Source organism: Ambystoma mexicanum, chromosome 5q, assembly GCF_040938575.1.
Source record: "Ambystoma mexicanum isolate Mex_15411 chromosome 5q, UKY_AmexF1_1, whole genome shotgun sequence".
In the NCBI taxonomy this organism is placed as follows: domain Eukaryota; kingdom Metazoa; phylum Chordata; class Amphibia; order Caudata; family Ambystomatidae; genus Ambystoma; species Ambystoma mexicanum.
This window is the reverse complement of record NC_090933.1, coordinates 515831639-515857339: the sequence shown is the minus strand read 5'-3', so window position 1 is coordinate 515857339 and position 25701 is coordinate 515831639. Positions and strand designations below refer to the sequence as shown.

At 48.6% G+C, this 25701-nt stretch overlaps 1 long non-coding RNA gene across 2 annotated transcripts in view; it reads left to right on the top strand.

Annotated features, from left to right (window-relative positions):
- LOC138497491 (uncharacterized) overlaps window positions 1–25701 on the top strand; it is a 285446-nt gene that overhangs the window by 57097 nt on the left and 202648 nt on the right. The gene's annotated exons all lie outside the window — the stretch shown is intronic.

Below are 25701 nucleotides of genomic sequence, written 5' to 3'. Positions count from 1 at the left end.
GCTCAGCCCTCCAACACGTCAAGAAAGCAGAGTTTCTGTAATGAGGAACTGGACAAGCTTGTGGACTACGTGTTTGAACATGACCGTGACATTCTGTTGATGGCAGGGAGCAAACATATGCCTGCTCAGCGTAGGGCCCACTGGCAGTGCATCACGGACGATATTAGCACCTTGTGATATGAGAGGTGCACAGCAGATGATGTGATGAAGCATTGGAATGACCTCCGACACTAAGCAAAAGACAAGCTGGCTGCAAAGTTCGCCTCTACTCTGGTGACTGGCAGTGGCACACCATCAGAGGACAAATAACTCACTCCATATAAGGAGATCACTGGTGATTTCATCGCAGTGAAGCATGTCCAAGGCCTGGGGGGGGGGCTGCCGAATTATGAGACAATGTCCGGTGGGTGGTGATGCGTGTGTGTCCAAGGCATGTGTGTATTGCTTGGGTGATGTATTATGATTGTCTGCCAGTTCAGGCTACATTGACATGACTGCCATGTGTGACCCATGCAATGTTAGACTGATACGTGCTTGTTGTCATGCAGACGGCATACAAACCATGTACTGCACACAGAGGCAATCCTCATCAGCACACCTGCTCCCTCCTTCCATGACAATCTCTGTGCAGCCTCTCTTGGTCCTATTCTTGCTCCAACCTGTGGTCGTGCCCCACCCCCAGCGTAGAATCCACTCGGTCCAGGCACCCGCCTGACCCAGCTTGTGCCCGACTCCCGGATGGGCTTCGACGGCTCGAGAGCGCCTGAGCACCGCGACAATGTTGTAGTCGCTGGGCGCACCAGTTTGAGTTTTGTTATTAGTTCCACTAGTTGTACAGTCTTCATGTTTCTCTCGCCAACAAAGACCGGGATGGGCCCAGGACTTGACCCGGGAGATCGGGAGCCAGTGGTATCCCCCTCGCAACCTGCTTACTGCGGATTAAAGCAGAGCCGAACCCTAGGGACGGAGTCCCGTGCCAGATCCGAAACTCAGACCCGATGGCGGCACAGTTTACCGTGATGACATGGAACGTGAGAGGTATGGGCTCATACCTCAGACGTAATCGTATACAGTCCTATCTCAAAAGGAAGAAAGTCTCGATTGCACTCCTTCAAGAAACCCACCTCACGACGGAGGCCATGTCCAAGATTGCAGACCGATGGGCCGGGACTGTGAGAGGGTCCCCCTACTCCAAATACGCGAGAGGGGTGCTAATATGGATAAGCCCGGATGTGCCCTTCCAGATGGAGGGGTGTGAACTAGACAAAGAAGGGAGATATGTAGTGATTTGGGGCACAGTGGAACAGACCCCGGTTTGCCTGGTCAACTCATACTTCCCACATCACGGGATACCGGCGTACCTCACCACAATGATCACAAAGCTGACTCAGCACCGGGACCGCACCTTTATATGGGGAGGCGACTTCAACTGCGTTGCTGACGCAAGCATGGACAGATCGCTGCCTCCCCCCCACCCGAGCAACCTCGCACCCCGGGCCCTGAAGGAAACTCTGGAGCAGATCAACCTGGTGGACATCTGGAGGGAACACTGTGATGATCTTCCACTCAAAACGTACCTTCTATCGTCACATGACTGATGTTTCTGTGTGGTCACCCTGCGAGCTGTTCCTCGTCAGAGGCATTTTTCATTACCTCTCCATCCCCCAGCAGCTCACTGTCTCCATGGGACTGGTGATTCCAATATCGGACTACTGCAACGGGCAGTACCCGAATTTCTGAGAATATACATGCTTCCCGCTGCAACTCTGCCAGACCGGGACTGTGTGGAACGTCCTTTGGCCTTGGTGCAGGGTATCTCACTCGGACTGTGCGGATAGCACAGGCTCACAGTGGCTATGAGTGTTCATTCCTGGACCCTGTGCATTCCCAGCAAGTCCATTTGGGTCCTGGGCAAGCAATTCATTCAACTCCATCTCCAATATTTGCTTCCTTCTCATGGTATTTCATCATCCCTTTCTTGCTCTCTCAGGGTCAGTTGCTCCTCATGGCCGTTAGTTTGGGGTTCTCGTCTGTGTCGAGCGTAAGCCTCCCTCTGGTACAGCCTCCCTGCCTCTATGCAACTGCTGTTGTTGCTTCTCCGGGTCTGGGGGCACTTCTGATGCTTCCTCATGTGTTGTGCTTACTGTCCTCCTCTCCCCTGCTGTAGTCCCAGATGACTGAAAGAATGCAATTGACACCTGCCCACACTGTCTGCTACAACACGGTACTCTGAGCAACCATTTTGAACCATGCACTGCCTCCAAGCCATCCCCCACCCTTGCGGGTGGGGTTTACTGTATCCCTACAACCCACTACCAACACTTTATACAGAATGACTGCACTTGCCATTACACTGCCATCAGTCCACAACATTCACATTACTGCCTCTGTGTTCTCAATGATAGTTGAGGCCGTACACGTGTACTGCACTGCACCCACACACTTCTGAACCCTGTGCTCCCCTTCCACATGCCTATTCACTTGGGTGATGTCAAAGTGACCTGCCGTTGATGAATCCATGTGCCTTCCTTCACTTTATTTCAACACCCTAGCTTTGTTGCAGCCTGTGACACATGTGTGTTTTATCGTAGGGATTTCCATGTACTGTCCAATGACATGCATTGTACATGGCTCATGGACAGTAGTATTTAACTTCCATCTGAGGCTGGTTGACAGTTCTGCCATGGCTATGCTACATGCCATCTGTGTGTTGGCATCTATCATGTTTGTGTAAGGTCTATGCCAGTCACAAGTTTGTGTGTGATGCAGGTGCTATGCACCATGCAGTACATGTGTTGGTTTGACATTTGACACCCATCCATGTCTGCTTTCAGGGTCCCGTTCCATTATACTGGCACTGCGTGCATGCCTGAGTTTGTGTCATGTGTGACATGACTGCTTCATGTGTTGGCTGTCAACATTGTAATACCTATGTGTATGGCCTATGCTGTTAACATGTATGCTCATGTTTTCTTTTGATTTTGTGCAGGTGATGGGGCACTGGAAGCAGTGGAGGAGGAGGAGGAGATGGCGGAGGGGGTGGAGTATTCAGAGCCCCAACCAGGCACCAGTGGAGGCCATGGTGTGGTAGGCCATGAAAATCCATTGGTGCGACGACCATCCTGGCCAGGGGTGTCTCTGAGTACACCTCAGAGGAACCCTATGTTCTGGTGCGGAATCGGAAATTCAACCCCCATTGCTGTTGCAGGTGAGTGATTCTGCTGTGGATCCTGTTCTGTCCGACACACCTGCAGTGGGGGTAGACCCCTCAAGGGACCAGTCAGTGTTGGTATGTCCGTCTGTGGTGGTTACGGATGCAGGAACACGCTCCACACTACTTGCTACTGTTCCTGGGGCATCTCAGCAAGGGAGGAATGCAGTCCTGCAGCCACAGGCAGCGCCAGCACAGCAAGGGCCAGGAATCCTTGGGCTTAACAGGTGTGGTGTCCGGCAACACAGTCGTCATGTGCCACCCGGGAATAGTGTGTGGGAGAATTCCATGTATGCCATTGCACAGCAACCGGGGGCATCATGTGAGATGATGGCTCAGGGCATGGAAAGGGTGGCCAATTCCATGAATCCCCCTGAAAGGCAGATGGAGCTCCAGCAGCAGGCAGTGTGGTCCACATGCCGCTCGCACAGGTCGGATATGTTGGCCGCCAACAGGGACCGACGGGCTGAACTGGGGGCTCTGCACACAGCCATAGCTTCAGAGGCAGAGGCCCACTGGGATGCCCTGAGGGAAGAGAACACCTCCCTCAGAACTACTCTGGCTGCACTTGAGGTGGCCAGCAGTAGACAGGCAGAACAGCAGATGGAGCAGCTGACACACATCTCTGCTGAACTCTATGCAACCCAGGAGGAGATCTGTGTGTCACGTGAGGCCTTGCATGTGGAACTCCATGCAACCCGGGAGGAGATCTGTGCGTCACATGAGGCCTTGCAGGCGGAACTCCATGCAACACGTGAGGTGCTGCATGGGGATCTCTGTACTGTAATCATGCAGAATCAGACCTTTCAGGCCTGCATGCTTGCTGCCATTGAGGAGCATACCAGGGCTATGCGTGGTCAGCCTCCCTTGCCACACTCACCTTCTAATGCTACACCAGAGGGTGCCGACAGTGGCGAGAGCTCTCCCACTATAGGCAAGCCGTGCAGGTCATGAACCCATGGAGTTTTTTTTAAATGTTATTCTCCACATCCACGCACGTGGGTGTTGAGGTGCACCCTGCACCTCCTCCCTCCTGGGTGATCCCCCTGCCTCCTGGTCAACCATGGCCATTTGTTTATTTTTTATAATTATTTTGTCTATTGTGCATTCATGTAAGAGTGTGTTGCTTTGGTGGCACCCGTAGGCATCCACTGTGTGTTCCGGCTGTGCCCATACAGGCTTTTCTCGTGTTTGTGTTTGTGGATTGGGGTCCAGACACATATGCCACTCCTGCTTCCCCTTTCCATGGGCTTTCAAGGAGAGCAACGTGTGACAGTAAGTTACACAGAGGCATTGGGCTTCCATCATTTCTGTGGCCAGTCTGAAGTCCAACCTGTGTATGTCTATGTCTATGTCTATGTATTTGTAACGCGCCGACAGCCCGCAGGCATCAGGGCGCGGAGAACATCTGAGAGAAGTGTCTTGTAGATCGCCATAATAAAAAAAACAGTTCGGGGAAAGAACAGGTGATCGTCTAGATACCAGTGGGAGGTCCTGACATAACTGGAGGTTATTGAAAGAGGTATGTTTTCAGAAGTTTCCTGAAGTTACCATAATTACCTTCTAATCTAAGAGTCCCTGGGAGGTTGTTCCAAAATTTGGCTGCTATGAATGGGAAGGCTCGGCCTCCCCCTGCTGCTCGTTTCACCCTGGGGATAACCAGGAGGCCTGAGTCGGCTGATCTCAGGTTTCTTCTAGGTGTGTAGAGAGCGAATTTCTCTTTGAGGTATCCTGGCACCGTGCCATATAGGCATCTGTGCACGATCGTCATGGCCTTAAAATGGACTCTTTCCTCGATTCTGAGCCAGTGAAGATCTTTCCTTGCAGCCGATATGTGGTTTCCAAGTTTAATTTCCTTAACAATACGGACTGCCTCATTTTGCATGACCTGGCAGCGATGCAGCTCTTTCTTGGTGGCCCCGACCAATAGTGCGTTGCCATAATCGAGACGGGATAGTACGATCGCTCTTGCGATGTTAGCCGCGTTTGCTTCACTTATGTAGGGTCTTATGGCTCTTAGCAAGCGCAAGTAATAGGTGTTGTTTTTGTGTAAATGGTTTACTTGCGCTTCGGCCCCTACTGAGGCTTCTACCAACATCCCAAGTGTTTTAACTTGGGGTAGGACTGAAATTTTGGCATCTTTTATACTGAAAACCTTGTATTGAGCGCCTAGTTTGGATCTGGCATGCTGAGCTCCGAAGATCATGAGCTCAGTCTTGCTGTTGTATACACCCCTTGTGGGGGTTCATGATTGTGGGCATGTTTAGCATGCATTTTGCTTTTGATATTGGTACATGTGTATTTTTTATGTTACATCTTCATGTATTACCTTGCCTGTCTCCATCATTGATGCCCTTCATGCTGTTTGCGTTACCCTGCCCACTTTAGCTTGCAGAGTCCCACTCAAGATGGAAGGGGTCCATGTGGTGGCTTTGTCACATTGAGGCACTTGTGCTATTGTGATTGGCCACTGTCTGACATTTGCACTGTTGTGTCCTGTGTTTATGATATGTTATGCTGGTAAATGGATGTTCCTGTGTACGGTTTCATTTTGATGTGTCAGAGGAAATTGTGTCAGACATATTTCCATTTGTCAAAGTGCACTTTGTGACAGTTGTGTCATGTGTTGTGTGTTTACTTTGGACTTTTTACATTGCATGCCATGTTGTGGTGTGTCAGCCGGGTAACATGGGCTTTGGGAGTGTCTAGGTGACATACCAGTATTTTGGATGTGCTGTTTTTCATGGGGTTAGTGGCATACTGCATCTTGAATGTGTGCCTTTTGGTCACACAGGATTGTGTTGGTTTAAGTAGCTAGGGATGCACACAATGTAGCACTTCCAAGCACACATTCTCAGGGTGGTAAGGTTCTGCCAGTTGATTGTCCCTTTGTCATCATTGATTGTTGCCAGGCCTGTATGCAATCCGCAAGGGTGAGATTTTAGGTGAAAAATTGTGCCACAAGCTGGGTACGGGCAGCCTCGCCACATGCCCTTTCCCCTCCCATACGCAGTGGCCATGCATGTGGTTGGGGATGTGGGGCACCAACATGTCCACCGGTACGCCCGCCTTGTTGCAACGTTGTGCAGGACACATGCTGCCACAATGATCCTGCACACTACTCGTGGTGCATATAGTAGCTGGGATAGTCCCACAATAGGATTCAGGTATTTTTATTTACTGATTTGATAAGAAGCCAAAATTTTGGTCAGATATCTTTGTTTTGTGTCATAAAAGACTGTCCTCTAAGTGAAGCACTTTCAAACTTTATTCGGTTTCTATAGAGGCCAGATTTTCTTTTAAAAACCCACAGTTTCCTGGTTTGTGTTGTAGCATTTTTACCACTGTGACCGTGGTGTTTATAGGAGGGTATAGATAATATATGATGGACCAGGAGTCCTTGTACCAATTTCTTTTTTCTTATATTATTTTTATCCTTGTGTAAATCTCAATTGATTTTGATTTTGAGTCCCTGTGTATTGAATACACAGCAGAAATCCTTGATCAGTCCTATTTCTTATTGTATGGAGGGATCAAACTGTAGTGTGGCATTTTTTGTTCAGTTTGACTGCACAGGTACAGTATAAAGATGAGCCGACCGGTTTCAGTGGTAAGAACCACTTTCATCAGGGCTTGGACAGCTGATGGTAGATGATACGTTGTTATTGATGTATTGCAGCAGGATCTAGCTTTTTACATTCAAAGGACCTGCCTGTAGAGGGTACACTGACTAGAGGAAGGGTGCTGAACACCAGAGCTTACCTATGTGTAGTAGAGGAGTCACTGTTAACCACACGGGACCTGGGGACTAATGTGGGGGGCGCGTGAGCAGCGCTGTCGGTTGCTGAAAGCAGAGGATCAGAAATGCTTTGGAAGGAAGCACCAGTCACTGAGCCCACCTGAATGGCCTTTGGTGAGGAAAATTGCCAGAGGTATAGAACAAGGATCGTGGATGCCGGTAAGTTTCTTGAGCAAGGTAAACAAATCCTGAACAGTGGAAAAAGGAAGTCCGTTGGGAAGTCCGGAGGCCGAGTAGCCGATAATCATCAGGTAGGGTCGCCAAATCCAGAGGAAGATCCAAAAACAATCCGTAATGCGTAGTCCGAGTCGAAGTTCCAAGAGTCCTGATCAAAGTACGAATGCCGAACAGAGTCTTGAGAAAACAGCTGTGAAGCAACGAGAGTCTGTGAGGATGCTGCTTTTATCCCGACTACTTCCTCATCACGTGACCGGGACCAGGATCACGTGAACGGGATTTACTTGCCACGTGACCACCTGACTCTGCCTGGCCTCGCTCGCCATTGCAGTTGCCAGTGTAGGAATGGGTACCTGCGGGACTGCACTTGGCCTCCACCAAGGTTTATGGACCCGTAACTTGACTGTGGCTGCCGGGTCACAGGCTGGTCGCGCGACCCCTGTGCTGCATGCGCCCTAACACTGGTAGGTGTGTGAGTGTGGATGGAAGGAGCTACCGGGACCCTAGTGTGAGCGGGGACTTGACGCATGACAGTTACCTTGGTTCCCAGCTACTGGATTGGCGAATTACCTTGGATGTTACCCACCCTATTGGCCTAGTCACGTGGTGTACACCTGGTCGTTAGCATGAGCTCAGTGGACAACATTCAGGTAAAATTAGCCCTTTGAAATAATAGTGCCCTTCTGATGATACCAGACATACGGGTCTCCTAGCCATGCCTTTCCAGCACAGGACTAGATTTGTTGGCATCACCTATTGCTCCTCATTTCACAAATCTCAGGATGTTCTGCTCCTGGCACCCCCATTATCAGTAGCTCAGCCCCTGGCTCTGTCGAGGACCACATTAATCAGACAAATTCTGAGGGATTTATGTACTCTATTCTCTGACGACTGGCAGTTCAAATGGGATGGTCATTATTCTGGGAGGCGCTAGAGTTCTAAATCTAAGTTAAGCATTTGGCAATTCGAAACCTCTAACATGGCTCCCATAGGTTTGTCCTTTCGGTAGGTACGGCCCAACCCTTGCTCTGCCATTCTCATTCCATTATGGTTTTGCAGGCCTACAGCTTTATACAGTTAAACCATTATCTGCTTGGCATGAATGCCACTATTCTCAGCTTCACTACTGGGGCTTGGGAAAGAGAAAATGATTCAAGCTCTTCATTGTGCTGTGCTACTACCACTACTACCACAATACAGAATACTGCGCCTTACTTCCAATATGCCGATACTTCAGTATTTCCAACACCTGGGCCAATATCATCATTGTTATACATTATGTTTCACTACTGCTACACAATATCACATGTGCCCTATATCTGGGTCTATCTACGCTTCTATAACTACTATAAACCAAATGCATGTGTTAATACCACTTGCGCTATCCATCCCCTCTCCCCCCTGGAGCCATGCACATTCACTTTCTCCTGTGCTAATAGATTTTGCTAAGCCTGAATCGTTTGGGAAGGCATGGGAGCTCTATGTGCATCCCAACACTGTTCAGTATTAACAACACGGAAAACTAATACCAGTCTGTAAATCCCTCACTTTGGCATGACCAATGGAAGAGTGGAGGAATTTCTGAGCAGTAATTCTCCTAGCAGAATTAGCGCCTAGTGGAAATAGCATAATTCCACAAATGAGAAGATCAGCAATGGCCATCTTCAAAAACTCAATCCATTTAAATCACCATTATCTGCTGCCATCCAACTCTATAAGCAGTGCCAAGAATGCCAGGGGGAAAAGTAAAAGGGATGGTGCAGAAATGTAGGTCAGAAAAACAAAATGAACTGAGGCAGAGATCCATGTCCGTTCGGAAGAGGTGGTCAGCCTGCTTTTGAGCTGTTTGGGTTGCATCAACTGAAAACAACGGACTATATGAAGAGTGCCATCTGGACAGACATACGTGAGAAGGTAGTACTTGGCACTGTACCCCTGGACAATGACGATTGGTGCAAGAGGTGGAATGCTAAATAATGCTAATGGGTTACACAACAATTAACATGAATTCAATAACCTTAGAAAACAATGATCAGTTCTATACCAAAGGTTCACAGCACTAAAACCACAATAAAATCTGAACAATACAGCTTTGTAGAGCTCTGTAGAAACAGTATATCACTGTCAATAGAAACCTTCCATAACCAACAATCTTTGAGAAAACCTTTTATGTCAGCTATTTTTTACATTCCATTTAGTACATCAAATACAATCAATCATGTAAGACCCTGATGCAATAAAATGACATAAAAAACATGAGATGATCCAAACCACAATAATCAACACTCTTTTTTCACCAATATTCTATACACGATCATATGTTTTTTTTTCTAATCATCAGTAATATCTTACCAATTCCTCTATGATTTTCAGACAATAAACCGCTCTTTCTCCAGAGGGAAGACACCTGACGTCCTACAATAAATTATAAACAGAGAAGATTGCTCAGCCTCATTACAAGTGACCCGGTCCAGTAATTAAGGTGCCAGTAATTTACTGGTACCTTTAACAGACCGGGTCACTGCGAGTCTGCCGGCAGGGGCACTGAACTACTGGCAGACCTTACCTGTTGGGAATTCAGGGCCCTACCGTCATGTTTTCACTGAAGCACCGGCACTGTTACTAATGGTGCTGGTACTTCAGGGTTCCCACTCTCAGGAAGTCCTGTGGGACTCTGTGGGAGTGGGAACTTAATGTACCGCTGCCTCTCGTGATATCCCGGTAGTACCGGTATGTCAGGTGATGGTAACAGTAACACAGGGTTGGCAGAACCCCGCCGGTAGCAGCAGCGGGGTTACCGCCAAACTCGTAATGAGGGCTCGCTAATAGCCTTAAGTGAATAACCACTGTCATAATCAATCTGTTGAGACCCATAAGAATTATTCATATAGCCAATCTTCACCTCCAATTCCTATGTAGAAAAAATATAGCAATGTTGCAAAGCTGTTATAATCCATTCCTCCAAGTTTCTATCATAACCATGACTAAATAATAAACAACATCTCTTATTACATCTCCATTACCTTTTCATGGTCCACAAAGTCCAAATTCCATCATATCTTTTGTGTTTCAGTTATTTAAATTAAGCATATTGTTTCTCATACTGTTACTCATTGTTACAATGAATGACCAAGTCTAGAAGGTCAACCAAATCAATGCCAATATTTGTATTCCCTTATTAAAATCATGCACCACTAGATAAAAACCAGTAGATAAAATCCATCATTAAAAACAATTCCTAGTATAATTTATTGTCCAACTAACCCATTCATATAAAAGTCTTGCAAATATGTCTGCAAACTGTATACAACCCCACAAAATCAATAACCAAAAAGTACATCCATACCTCTCTTTAAATGTGGAATCAGGAACCTTTCATTCATGCTGTATTGGCGGTTAACTACGCATCAATAATGATCCTCTTCTTGTGTCTTTCTAATAAGGAAGATGTTATGTGATGGATAGTCATGTGACCCCTTTCTCTACCTGTCAGTATTGTTCCCCCGCCAGGAACCTACTCACACATACTGCCTTTCGTTCCCTGTGCATAGGTGGTTAACTATCCTAATCTCACCTATTCCTAATGAGGAAAATATTGTGTGAATGATAATCATGTGACCCTTGTCTCTACCTGCCTGTGTTATTAGCCAACAGGAACTAACACCCACATAATGTCATCCTCATATGGAGGAAGGCCCTTTCACAATGATTCCATGGAATTTCTCTCCTGCCTAACCATCTTAATCTCCTCAACCCTGTAAACCTCACAACTAGAATGTCAAATATAAAAATAGCAGAGGTGCAACCCTCCACCATCTTGGAAAGGTAACACAAAAAAGACCTTCATTGTCCTCACGTACACTCTAAATAAAAAATATAAAAGAAAAAAATATATAACAAAAAAATATACCGAACACTTAGCTACAATTTATAACTTCAACTGTTCAATCAAAAAAGAATGCAACTATTCAATGCCAATCAACATGTAAAATGTAATGTTATAAAAAAGGAAATATTGTTGAAAATCCTCAATTTTCAACCATGAATCGTGAGCCAATAAAAGCACCCATTGCAACCACCTAATCCTCCAATGAATTCCCAAAATATAGCATTCTTTTGTTGACATATTCTGATGAATCAGTTGACCAAAACATATTAGAGGAAACAAGACAAATTCCACTACATATTCATCCCATCTGTCATAAGTGAAGACAATTTGTCAATCCAATAACATTCCTGTTATGCAAATAACTCCCCAAACGACTCCTTCATATCAGTTTAATAACAAGCAAGAGGTAGAATGACCTGAAAGCCAAAGTATGGTCTCTAATCTCCCTCCACTTGCAGAGACATCTGCCACATAGGGTGCACAGTAGAGCCACACACCTTCGCGCCCTGGGAGAAAAAGGTCAGCTGTGTCCTCCATATGGCTTACATACAATTGGAGGAGAAGTCTAGGTGTGTGTCAGGTTGCAGAATCAGGTTGCTAGAATGGCAAGACCAAGCCACAATCAAAATGACATGGGACAAATTATGGAGCAAGAAAATACACGTAACATGCATGAATAAGGGACACTATCTGTGCGTGACTGTAAAGCTTGCATCTATGGAAATGTTACCTCATATAACCAGAAGATGTATCAATCAGGCAAGGCAATGTACTGTCAGCTAAAACCCTGCAGGCCCACACCCACCCCAAAAACCCCTAAAAACCAGTGCCAATAACTGGCCTGACCCATGAAAATGGTGCATGAGTAAAGCTTCTGCCAATGATCATTGGCATAAATGGCAGGCCAAGTCATCATGTCTCCTTGCCCAGGTCCACGTAATAACATTAAGTACAGACCCTTAAGTGATAGTCTACAACTTATACTACTAAAATATACAAACACTGATGCTCTACATTCAATATTATTTTATTCAAAATATTCTAATCCTGACATCAACAAGCAAATATCCAACACAAAAAGAGCAGTTTGTAAATTACAATCGCAATCAAGATTTCATTTAAAATATTTCATTGTTTAAATATTTACCAACCCAAACATGCAAACACAACACCACATATGAACCAGTCACCACCTAATATCATAATTACATAAACTACTAATCAGTTTATTTAACAACTAAATTATTTAACACCACAAATCCTGAACAAAATCATGAATAACATGGAAAGAGACAGAGTCTGCTTCTTTTTCACAGCACTCTTGGATTCGTTCTAATTAATCGCAACTTTGTGTTAATCTGCCACATTCATGGAAGAATTCTTAATCAATTGGTGGATAGGCCTTATGTATATATGCCGCTAACTTTAGTTTTGGCTATATGAGCCTATCCTTTATAGCTCAGCCTTCCTCAGGGAAAATCAAGCAACCTTTTAGACGTTGGATCTCATTCCAAGTTTGGCGAGCAGTACAAAAGTGGTGGTAATTCTCTCCCACCACTTTTTTTGGTAGTAAAGGAATTACTGCCAATTTTACTGCTTCACCAAATCCAGAGTTTGCTGCAGGTAAATCCTCCACTTTAATACCAAAAATGTGTGGAATATCCGCAGCAGAATTACCGCTTATACATTTGAAGTAATTCTGCTATAATCCCCATGGAGTCCAAAGGAGTCCAGAAATGGGGACTAACACCACTTTACCACCACTTGTCATCCTGTGCTAAACCCACGGGACCATGTAGTGGTAAGAATAACCAATTTTGGCAGTCATTTGGTGGACTTACCACAGAATTACCACCAAACTCATATTGAGGCCAATTGTGCTGCATTCTGAGTGCAGATCTGGTCTGCATCACATTATGGGCCCGATTTACGGAATCAGGTGCAGAAAAGGCACAAGGGCCACGCGCCTCAAAGGAGTCTACGCGAGCCGGGGCTCAGAGAAATTCTTACGCGGCAGGCATATTCATGGATTCCCAGAGGCATCAGTAGCCATCAGTTAAGTAACAGTAAGCTGCGTGAGTAATGCCCCCAACATGCCTCCACGCACATTAAAAAGCAAGTGAAATGCCTAACATGGCGCAAGCATCCGTGCCATCCCTGGCCCAGCATACAGCACCCCCAGCTACATTGCACAGAAACACCCACACGGGACACCCCACCCCCATCACCCCTGACCCCACCCTGCAGGCAGCCCCCTCCACATGGGATACACCAGCCCCCATCACCCGTGACCCCACCCTGCAGGCAGCCCCCTCCACATTGGATGCCCCAGCCCCCATCACCCGTGACCACACCCTGCAGGCAGCCCCCTCCACATGGGATACCCCAGCCCCCATCACCCGTGATCATACCCTGCAGGCAACCTCCTCCACATGGGATACCCCAGTCTCCATCACCTGTGACCACACCATGCAGGCAACTGCCTCCACATGGGATACCCCAGCCCCCATTAGCTATGACCCCACCCTGCAGACAGCCCCCTCCCGATGGGATACCCCCAACACAGCTCCCATCACCCATGACCCCAACCTGCAGGCAGCCCCCTCCAGACGGGACACCCCAACCCCCATCACCCATGACTACACCCTGCAGGCAGTCCCCACCAGATGGGAGCCCCCCACCCCAGCTCCCATCACCTGTGACCCCATCCTGCAGGCAGCCCCCTCCACATGGGATAGCCCAGCCTCCTTCACTGTGACCACACCCTGCAGGCAGCCCCCTCCACATGGGACACGCCAGCCCCCATCACCCGTGACCCCACCCTACATGCAGCCCCCTCCACATGGGATACCCCAGGCCCCATCACCCGTGACCCCACCCAGTAGGTAGCCCCCGCCACATGGGATACCCCAGCCCCCATCACCTGTGACCCCACCCTGCAGGCAGCCCCCTCCAGATGGGACACCCCAACCCATCACCCGTGACCGCACCCTGCAAGCAGCCCCCTCCAGACGAGACCTCACCTGCATGCTGTACCCTGACATAGTGACACATCATCACTCCATCGGTTGTGTGTTGTGCACCTTGACTGCTGTGTTGTGACACCAGCCAGAATATCCACAGGAACATGTATCCTGCAAAGCAAAAGGAATGCATTCACCTGGGCCACATCCATGAGTGTGGCATCTGCTCAAACACATTTGCTGTCGGGAACCATCTCCCAGCATACACAAGAAACAAGTTAATGTTAAAGTGAGGCCGTGCTGGCCATGTGACAATGTCATGTCATCAATGCCCAGGGACGAGGGGCGTGGCTACGAGAGCCATGTGAGGAGTCATGCTCTGAAGGAGCTCCCGAGATCCTGAAATTGATCCTCGCTAAAAGTGCACACACGGATGCACAAAAGCTCTGAAAAATCACATGCCACCAATGAATGCGGTGCACATGGCCGCAGAAATTCTGGAGCCTGCAAGATGCATCGGGACAGCGTTGTAAACATTGCCGAGGGCTCACATCCATGAACGGTGACACAAAATGGCGGATGGCAGGCACAGACAAAGGAATCAGCCGACTGTGCGAGGACAGTGAGTGGACAATGGAGGACATACACGGCTGCGAGGTGCAGCGCACAAGTACCCCTGAGCCGCTTGCACGGGTGCCGACAAGGCGGAATTTAAGGGCATGAAGGAGCGAAGCCGCATCCCACATACAGTGGGAGAGACCCCCAACCGAACCGCTCTCGAGGCTCACCTGCAGCTGGACATGGCTGCCCACTGAGGCCGTAGAAGCTGCATGAGATTAGACACGCAGCGAGGAGGGACCCGACCAAGCAATCACATCCCCAGCATTTGCATCGCACAACTACGCATAACAATGCGGCAGGCAGTGGAGCAGCTCGAGGGAGTGGCGAACGTTTGATGGGCACCAAGGAGCCCCGCGAAGGAGAACATCGGGACGCCCGTGGGGCGAGAGACAAGCGGCCCTAAACACCCCTGCCGAGGAGGAGCCACGGTGAGCCCAGTGAGCGGGGAGCACCCGCGGCAGAGCAACGAAGCAGGGGGCACAAGGGCCGGAGAGCGAGACAAGGCAGTAGTGGTCTTAAGAGGCGCACCCCCTAACTAAGGACCGCAACCAGACTGCAGACACACACCTAAGGTGACCAAGTCGGGTTGCAAGGCAGGCACATCTTGTGGTGCCTGCATCCATATGCATATGCGGCCCCGCCTGCAGAAGAACTGCCGCAAATACATGGTTGTGCCACGTACTTGAGAGCGAGCGCAGAGCCCGAAAAAGTAAACAGACAAGCAGTGCACACACACCTGAGGCTGCCACAGTGGAGGCCCTGTGGGCCCCGACAGCGCTGCACAGCAGGACAATCAGGGGAGCACTGAAGGCCACAGGAGTGCACGTATGACAAGGCCCCAATGAAGACCTTGGGGTCTAAAACATAAGGAAGCCGGTGGCAGCCCGCAGAACTGCTCGGTGCATGGGAGATGAGCTGTGGCCACAACCTGGGCATAACTTGTGTTGGGGGACCGGCTGGAGCCTGATCCTAATAACAAGTGGACAAATGGTGTGAGCATAGGAGCCGGATGAAGACGGCATCCTCAGGCCCATGAGAGGGGGGAAAACGAGGAGGCGTAAGGCGCACCCAGCGGAAAGCACCTTAGAATACCATATAAATATGCAAGCAGCACCAGCGACCAGACGACACTCACTGCTGGAGAGTCCCAGGTCCATACCAACACCTAGATAGGTCCACGAGCACTCGGGGGCGCAGACAGAGACATGAACCGCCAGGAGTCGGGGCACATTGATGATAAGAAATGATAGCGAACAATTACGTGGGGGGGATACAATCCACTCCAGACACAGAACTAGCAGAACACGGAAACCCCCAATCTAGCCCATCCATTGCCGACTGTGGAATGACCCGGAGGAGCTAAAGACTATACTCCGGGACGCCCGCATAAAAACGCACGGTAACATCAAGATGGCCAACAAACAAGCTAAAACAAAGGGCAAACAACGCACGCTTGAAGAATACGCCAGAACACTGCTTATAGCAGAAGGGGCCAGGAGCAAGGAGAGGACTCCGACCGTGGGCACTGACACCACGAGCAAAGATCAGCAGATCCTGGAAGCAATTGCGGACTTGAAATTAGCATGGGAAACTAAATTGGAATCGGCTATGGTTGAACTGAAGGCGGCACTGGAGCTAAAAGTAGGGGCAGTACAGGAAGAGGTGAATCTCCTCCGGCAAGATGTCCGAGCGCTAGCAGAACGTACAGGCGACCTGGAAAAGGAAGTGGCCCCGAACACAGCTGCATGTGCATCTCACAAATCAGAGATCTACATACTAAAACAACACGTGGGCAATTTATAAAACAGGGCACAGGAAGCGGAGGGACGCGCCCGGAGGAACAACGTACGCATTGTGGGATTGCCAGAAGGAGCAGAGAGACCTAACCCCACGGAGTATATCGAAACAATGCTGCTGCAAGAAATAACCAGAGGGGTGCTGACTCAAGGATTTGAGGTGGAACGGGAGCACAGGGCCTTGACGAGGGGGCCACCACCAGGAGCTCCCCCGAGGCCGATAATAGCCAAGATCCTGAACTATCGAGACCGGGAAAAAATCCTAGAGGAATGATACAAAGGGCATCGGCAAACATAACGGCATACCCGGATTACACATTGCTGGTACAAAGACGACGCATGAACTATGGTGCAGTGAAAAGAAAATTGCGAGAAGCAGGTTACAACTACATGTTAATATATCCGGCGAAACTGAAGGTGTTGCATCAATCCCCAGGGACAAATAGTTCTACGATGACAGAATTAAAACCACCCTCAATGTGTGCCCCATGAACAAACACTGGCCAGGTGTCTCACAACCTGAGCCTCATTGAGCTGGTATTTCTAGAAGAGATTTCCTAATAACACAGTACCGGTCTGCCCATGTGTGAAGGACATGGCAATCAGACAGTGTACCACGCACAGAGACAGCTGCATTGGGAAGCCAATGTGTAAGTACAAAGAAATGCCAATATTGTATCCGAGTACAAGAGGTTGCCCAACACCAGAGATAATAACTGTACAAACACATGCAGCTGAAGGGGAAAGCACTACATGTGGGTTACACAGCATCAAGCACATCATGTGTCAATATCCTGAACATGTAACACTCCCACAGTCACTTCACCTACCTCCTTCACAAACACAGTGAGGGCTAATACACAGTAATGCTGCACATGTGAAAGGAAATGCCATTTGACCGTGCACACCCAAACTCCCCCTTCACACACCACCACCGGTCAGCCACATGTGTGTAATCAACCCGCAAATAAACCCCGAACATTACACATGCATGTAAGTAACCACACACATGACTAACAATGGTCAGAATCAGGGTTAAGGTTGAACAGTTGTATTATTTGCATACAGACTGTAAATAAAAGTTTCAAAGATGTCCATGTAAAAAATGGAAAAATAGAAAAATGCAATATTTACAATAAATAATAATAAATACCAATAACAATTGGTCAACGGGATCCCTCAAACACACACCAAAAAACTATGTACAAAATAAAAATGGAGGATTGTCTAAAGAGTCCACTCCAAATAAAAACATAAATAAAAGGAAACCTACACAGAAATAGCTATGTACAAAAAAATTGAGTAATGTCCGAAATTCAAGCTCCAAATAATACCAAAAAAATCAAAGGTTACATCTACAAAACTATGTACACAGGCAGCGGGCTAGTCCTCCTCGTCATCAATCTCACTCAATGTCTGGACCAGGGCATCAACGAGCACTGCATCCACTACCCCCAGGCAGGCCTCTGTTCTCTCCTAGAGGGCTTGCAGGGCCACCAGCATGCTCCTCTCCATCCCCTCCGCCTCCCTGCAAGTATCCTAGAGGATGGCAGCCTACCTCCTTGCCCGACGTAATGCAACCTCTGTCCTGGCCATGGTGACTCTTGCCTCCCGAGCCCGCTGCCTCTCTGCCTCTGATTCGCTGCCCGTATCGCACAAACATGGAAGACATCATGGTTCTCAGGTCCACGTTTGTGTCCTGCCTGACGCTGGATACCTGCCCCCTTGAGATGGTATGCCCTGAGTACAATAGCCTCTTCCTCAGAGCCTGCTGCTGCCATAGCGCCGGGTACCTGCTTCGTGTGGACACCCTCCGGGCTGATGACATTACCCATGGGTGTCTGGCCATGTCATGCTCCTGGGTGCCTGCTCTCCCTCCATTGCCATTGTTCCTGTCGTAGCCTGGATCGACATGGTGACCACCTCAGCTGATCCACTGTCGACTCCCAACTCATGCAGGAATGTTTGCTCCACCAGATGGGCCAACATGGGTGGGACTGGTGCACAGGGGGCCTTGCTGGTATCTGGCCCGGAAGGTGCTCTGGAGGACAACTGGAGCATAGAGGTGTGCCATTAACTCCTCACGGACTATACATGTGCAGTGGTGTACATGCAGGCATGCCTAGTGAAGTCATCTAGCATGTTTGTATGGGGGTGCACAGGATGGCATGTGCAAGTAATTATAGGTTTATTGTTCTGTAGCACCTATGTGCTGTGCCAATGGTACTGCACAATGGGTATTTTGTCATGATGCTTGCCCCCGGGAAACCAGATCAGGCCCAGCAACCCCAAAGGCAGGCATCATGCCATTTTCAGCGCGCCCAAAGACCCCAGCTAGGGGCTGTTTGGGTTCAGTCCTGGCGCCTATGGGGCCAGGCTCATAAACATAGAGTCAGTCCTGGTGCCATGGGCGCCAGGCTCATAGTAAAAAACCCACCTGATGCAGACCATGCTGCATACTTACCTGATGCAGACCATGCTGCATACTTACCTGGTGCAGACCATGCTGCAAAAGGCCTCAAGCCAAATGAGGCTTAGGAGGGACTATTTTACCTGAGGGACTACTTTTTACTCGGGTGGGGCTATGGAAAGATACTTACCTGGGACTTCTTCCAAGGCTATTTAAACCACGCCCGAACAGCAGCACACGCTTTGCGTTTTTCTGCATCCAGCAGCGTAACGCTCACTGTGCCTGCATCAGCTTCCAGTCTTCTGCCACGCCCGCTTCAAGCCCGGAGCTCCTAGAAATAAGAAGAAAGAAGGAGAAGAGGTTAGAACAGGAGCATCACAGTAATCCTTACCTGAATCCTTGATCCATCACGCACTCGAGCTGGAAGCAATAAGTCACACGTGCGTCGCCTCGCATCTCGCGGCGCCGCGCTGAACTCACCGGCCTTCACTGCATCTCCGCATTCCATCGCGTTCTTCAGCATCTCCCGGCCGCTCGCTGACACCTAGGGAGACAAGAACAACAAGGTGAGCTAAGGGAAAACAAAAGGACAAGTAAGCAAGCCAACCCCCAAAGACTTACCTGATTACCACAGGGGGTGCTTAGCTCATCTCGGGTCGGCGCAGCTTACACAGCATCTTCGCCGTACCCCGGCGCCTAAGCGGAAAACAAAGGACTATAGGGGAAAACAATAGACTTACCTAAATCTTACCGGTTGCCACGTGGAACTCTTCATGACGGCAAACCGGCAACCTGCAAGGAATCGGACAGAGTGAAGATCAGACATTTTGAACTCTTTCTACCTACCGTCTCACGGCGCCTTGCCTGGATTCTTAGAGTCAATACCGCTCTGGAACTCGCCAATTCCTTCACACCAGTGAAGTAACTGGTCATCTACGCGCCCCTGCATTCGATGCAGGATGGAGAGCTCATCCTTCCAAACCATCAGGTGAAACTAAAGAGGAGATATCAAGAGTGATCTGTGGGAAGACAACGGGGGGTGGGGAAGGTGGGTTAACGCTCAATTCCACTGGTGGTTAATCCCCTTTCTCCTTTGCAGAAGGATATTCCTGCGAGCCAGACGAACTAGGCTGAGTGGGCCAGTCCAGTCAGTCATCTCGGCGCTACGCGTCACGCTGGTGGAAACAACAGCGGCCCAGTTCCGATCGACGCCCCCGTGGGAGCCAGGTGAGCGTAACAGAATGCGAAGCCTACCCACAAACACCCACCTGGGCGTCATGGAGACTTCTGAAACTGATCAGTTGGCCCAATTATTAGGGGAATTAAGGGCCGAAGTGCACTCCGCCCGCCAAGCAACTAATGCCCTCAGAAGAGAACTGATTGTATCAAAAGAACGAACAGATGATTTGGCTAGACAACTATTGCAAGCCCAGGCTGGGCAAACACCTCTACCAGGACTCGGGGCAAGCCCAGCTCCTGTACCATTGAGTAACCCAGTGCACATAAACCTACCTGGAACCGTTCCATTGGCTCCGCCCGAACGTTTTGCCGGAGACCCTAAAAGGTTCGCCGTATTTATGAATCAATGCCGCTTGCACTTTTTATGCAGACCTGGAGCCTTCCCAAACGATCAAGCGAAGGTAGCCTTTGTACTGTCATATCTCAGCGTCATATCTCAGCGGCAGTGCGGCGGATTGGTCTATTCCACTAGTCAATCAGGATGACCCAATTCTTCGGGATTTCCAGGGTTTTCAAACAAGCATGAAAAGACTATTCGCCCGACACTCCCAAGGACAGGACCTGGATAACGAACTTTTATCCTTGCGGCAGGGGAATCAGGACCTTCTATCTTATATTGCAACCTTTAACAGATTAATAGTGGAAACTGGGTGGCCTGAAGTAAAGCGAATCACATTATTCCATCCAGGGCTTCGGGGAGAACTCAAAGATGTCTTAGCCCAAATCGTGAACCCACCCCAAGACTGTGCAGAATACATAGACTTAGTGGTTCAGTTAGATCATAGACTTCAAAACAGAAAGGCTGATCGAGCCAAATTTGAAAATAGGGTGTTAGTTAAAACCCACGCTAGTCCCAAGGGAGCAGATGCCTCAGAACCCATGCAAATCGGAGGGGTTAGAGGACCCTTAACCCAAAAGGAAACAGAAAGAATACGGCTAATGCAATTATGTCTATATTGCGGAACTACCGGTCATTTTCTATGAAACTGCCCAGTAAAACCACCCAAGAAAACTATAGGAGCAGCAGATGAAAACCATTTGGAGACTGACTCGGGAAACGACCACGCCCGACAAGCGTAGAGGTCCGCTTGCCGAGCTTAAAGAAGGACACTCAGACCTCGCATTTCACCATACCCATGGTCCTTGTAGATCCGGAGCAGCCATCACGCATGCACGGGGTAAAAGCATATGTTAATAGCGGAGCCATAGGAAACTATATGGACTATGAATTGGCTTCCAGGATGAATCTCCCTCTCACCCGAAGGACCACCTCTGATGTCATCACCACAGTAGATGGAACGGAAATTGCCTCTGGGCCCGTAACTCATTCCACCACTGAGATGACATTGCTGGGTCAGGATGGGCACCGAGAGGCTATGGTGTTTGATTTAATCAAGGCCCCACAGTTTCAAGTAATACTGGGGATACCTTGGTTGGAAAAACATAATCCCTGTATTGATTGGCGAGAGAAGAGGATATCCTTCCCAGAATGTGCGCACACCTGTTATCCAAAGAAAACTTTAAACTCAGTCCTGGCCCCAGTAACTCCATCCGCCGTGCAACTACCTGCTGAATACCAAGATTTTCAGGACGTCTTCCAAAAGGAACAGGCAAACACTTTACCCCCTCACAGATCGTATGATTGTCAAATAGATCTCATACCCGGCACACAACCTCCTTGCAGTAGGATCTATGCCCTTACGGAGCCTGAAAACCTTCACCTGCGCCAATACTTAGACCAATACCTTGCTAATGGCTTCATTCGCCCGTCCAAGTCCCCTGCATCTTCAGCTTTGTTCTTCATGCCAAAAAAGGAAGGTGACCTCAGAACATGCATAGACTACCGCGCTCTGAACCAGATAACCATTAAGAATCGATACCCATTACCTTTGATCCCTGAACTACTAGACCAGGTAAAGGACGCTTGCATATACACTAAACAAGACCTTCGGGGGGCATATCATCTGGTACGTGTCAAAGAGGGCGATGAATGGAAGACTGCTTTTCGCACCAAGTACGGGTTATTTGAGTATCAAGTGATGCCTTTCGGACTATGTAATGCACCAGCAGCCTTCCAATTCTTCATGAATGATGTCCTCCGAGAACTTATCGACGTTTGTGTTGTCATTTACATCGATGATATCCTAGTATACTCCTTGTCAGAATCTGATCATGTAAAACATGTCCGAGCAGTTCTGGAAAAGGTACGCCAGCACAAACTATATGCTAAACTGGAAAAGTGCACCTTTCACACTACCGAAGTGGAATTCCTAGGGTTTATTCTGACCCCAAAAGGAATCAGGACGGATACACGTAAGGTGGACGCTATTCTTAAATGGCCTTCACCAAGCTCAGTCAAAGGAGTACAAAGTATGCTTGGCTTTGCCAATTTCTATTGCAGGTTTATCCTGGACTTTTCTCACGTTGTACATCCTATTACAACGCTTCTGCGAAAAAACAAACGCTTTGTGTGGACAAAAGAAGCCGAAAACGCCTTCCTGGAGTTAAAAGCAAAATTCACATCTGCCCCTATTTTAAGACACCTACGTCCAGAACTTCCATACATAGTGGAAACAGATGCATCTACTCTAGCCATGGGAGCTGTCCTCTCTCAAAAGGATCCCGAAACTAACCAGCTTCACCCAGTGGCATTCTGGTCTAGAAAGTTTTCGGCTCCCGAATTAAACTATGCCATTACCGACAAGGAGCTGCTAGCCATCAAGTCCGCCTTCAAGGCTTGGCGGCATTACCTACTGGGTGCCAGACATACCATTACGGTCATCACCGATCACCGAAACTTGCAATATCTGAAGACAGCCAAGGCCCAATCTTCGCGCCAACTCCGTTGGGCATTGTTTTTCGCTGAGTTTGATTTTGTGATAACCTATCGACCAGGTTGTAAGAACGGAAAAGCAGACGCCTTGTCCCGAATTGGGATGGGAGAAACTGACACAACCCAAGAACCCGTACCCATAATACCTGCACAGAGAGATCTCGGCCTGACAACAGTACAGACACTGGAGGACATTCAAGAGAAGATCCAGCAACTCTTTGATCCAAGTGCCTTACAGGACTGGGCAAAGAAAGGCCCGGAGTACTCTATCACCAATGATTTACCTTATTACCAAGGTCGGCTTTTTCTGCCACAAAAGGAACTACAAGAACTAGTCATTTCCCGATACCATGATACCTTACTGGAAGAACATCCTGGTATTGCAAAAACTGAAGCTAAAATTAAGAAACAATTCTGGTGGCCCACCTGGCGAAAAGACATTAAATTGTTTGTCATGTCTTGTGGCATTTGCGCCCAAAATAAAAGTCAAAAGAAAAGACCCGCTGGACTATTACAACCTTTGGACATCCCACCAACTCCTTGGCATACCTTGTCATTAGACTTTATCACGGATCTACCCCCGTGCAATGGCTTTAACACCATTTTAGTTATTGTGGACCTTTTTTCCAAAATGGCCCACTTTATTCCTTTAAAAGGGATACCTTCAGCTTTAGTCCTGGCCAAAGAGTTCCTTGAAAACATTGTTCGCCTACACGGCTTTCCATCCGTGTTGATTTCGGACCGGGGTAGTCAATTCATTTCGCATTTTTGGAGAAAATGTTGCCAACTGGCGCAGATAGATGTTAGGCTTTCCACCAGTCACCACCCTCAGACCGACGGTCAAACAGCGAGGACCAACCAGACTCTTGAGCAGTACTTGCGTTGTATGCTACATCAGTCTGAGGGTACTTGGAAAGACATTCTTTGGTAAGCCGAGTATGCGTACAATAATTCCGTACACTCGGGAACTGGACAAAGTCCTTTTTTTACCATCTATGGACACCATCCTCGAACCTCGGACCTTGATTCGGCCCAACACTTAGAGATGCCTGCGGTGGACCATCTCCATGCTGTTATTACACAAGCCTTTAAAGAAGCAACTGCACATTTGCGAAAGGCTAAGGAAAAATACAAGAAATATGCGGATCTGCGCAGGAGTGAAGCACCGCAATACCAGATAGGGGACCAAGTATGGTTGGCCACTAAGCACATCCCACTCAAGGGAACACGGACCTTTAACCCTAGGTATTTAGGACCTTACTCCATCAAGGCCATCATTAACCCTGTGGCTATCAAGTTGGACCTACCTGCTCATATGCAGATTCATCCCGTCTTTCACGTGTCCCTTTTGAAGCCAGTACAACCAGGAACAAGACTAACCAAACCACCAGATCCCGTCCTCATAGACGGAGAGCCCGCATTTGAGGTTAAAAACATCTAGGACTCAAAAAGAGTGAGATCTAAACTCTTTTATCTAATCGACTGGAAAGGTTACGGACCACAGGAAAGGTCTTGGGAACCTAGTGACCACGTGCATGCACCGCAATTGGTGAAGAAATTCCACCGAGAATTTCCAAACAAACTAAAGCCAAGGGGAAGAATGACTTTAGGAGGGGCCTTGAGGGGGAGTGCTGTCATGATGCCAGCCCCCGGGAAACCAGATCAGGCCCAGCAACCCCGAAGGCAGGCATAATGCCATTTTGAGCGCGCCCAAAGACCCCAGCTAGGGGCTGTTTGGGTGCAGTCCTGGCGCCTATAGGGCCAGGCTCATAAACATAGAGTCAGTCCTGGCGCCATGGGCGCCAGGCTCATAGTAGAAAACCCACCTGATGCAGACCATGCTGCATACTTACCTGATACAGACCATGCTGCATACTTACCTGGTGCAGACCATGCTGCAAAAGGCCTCAAGCCAAATGAGGTTGAGGAGGGACTATTTTACCTGAGGGACTACTTTTTACTCGGGTGGGGCTATGGAAGGATACTTACCTGGGACTTCTTCCAAGGCTATTTAAACCACGCCCGAACAGCAGCACACGCTTCGCGTTCTTCTGCATCCAGCAGCGTAACGCTCACCGTGCCTGCATCAGCTTCCAGTCTTCTGCCACGCCCGCTTCAAGCCCGGAGCTCCTAGAAATAAGAAGAAAGAAGGAGAAGAGGTTAGAACAGGAGCATCACAGTAATCCTTACCTGAATCCTTGATCCATCACGCACTCGAGCTGGAAGCAAGAAGTCACACGTGCGTCGCCTCGCATCTGCGGCGCCGCGCTGAACTCACCGGCCTTCACTGCATCTAAGCATTCCATCGCGATCTTCAGCATCTCCCGGCCGCTCGCCGACACCTAGGGAGACAAGAACAACAAGGTGAGCTAAGGGAAAACAAAAGGACAAGTAAGCAAACCCACAAAGACCTACCTGATTACCACAGGGGGTGCTTAGCTCATCTCGGGTCGGCGCATCTTACACAGCATCTTCGTCGTACACCGGCCCCTAAGGGGAAAACAAAGGACTATAGGGGAAAACCTATCTCCACAATAGACTTACCTAAATCTTACCGGTTGCCACATGGAACTCTTCATGACGGCAAACCGGCAACCTGCAAGGAATCGGACAGTGAAGATCAGACATTTTGAACTCTTTCTACCTACCGTCTCACGGCGCCTTGCCTGGATTCTTAGAGTCAATACCGCTCTGGAACTCGCCAATTCCTCCACACCAGTGAAGTAACTGGTCATCTACGCGCCCCTGCGTTCGATGCAGGAT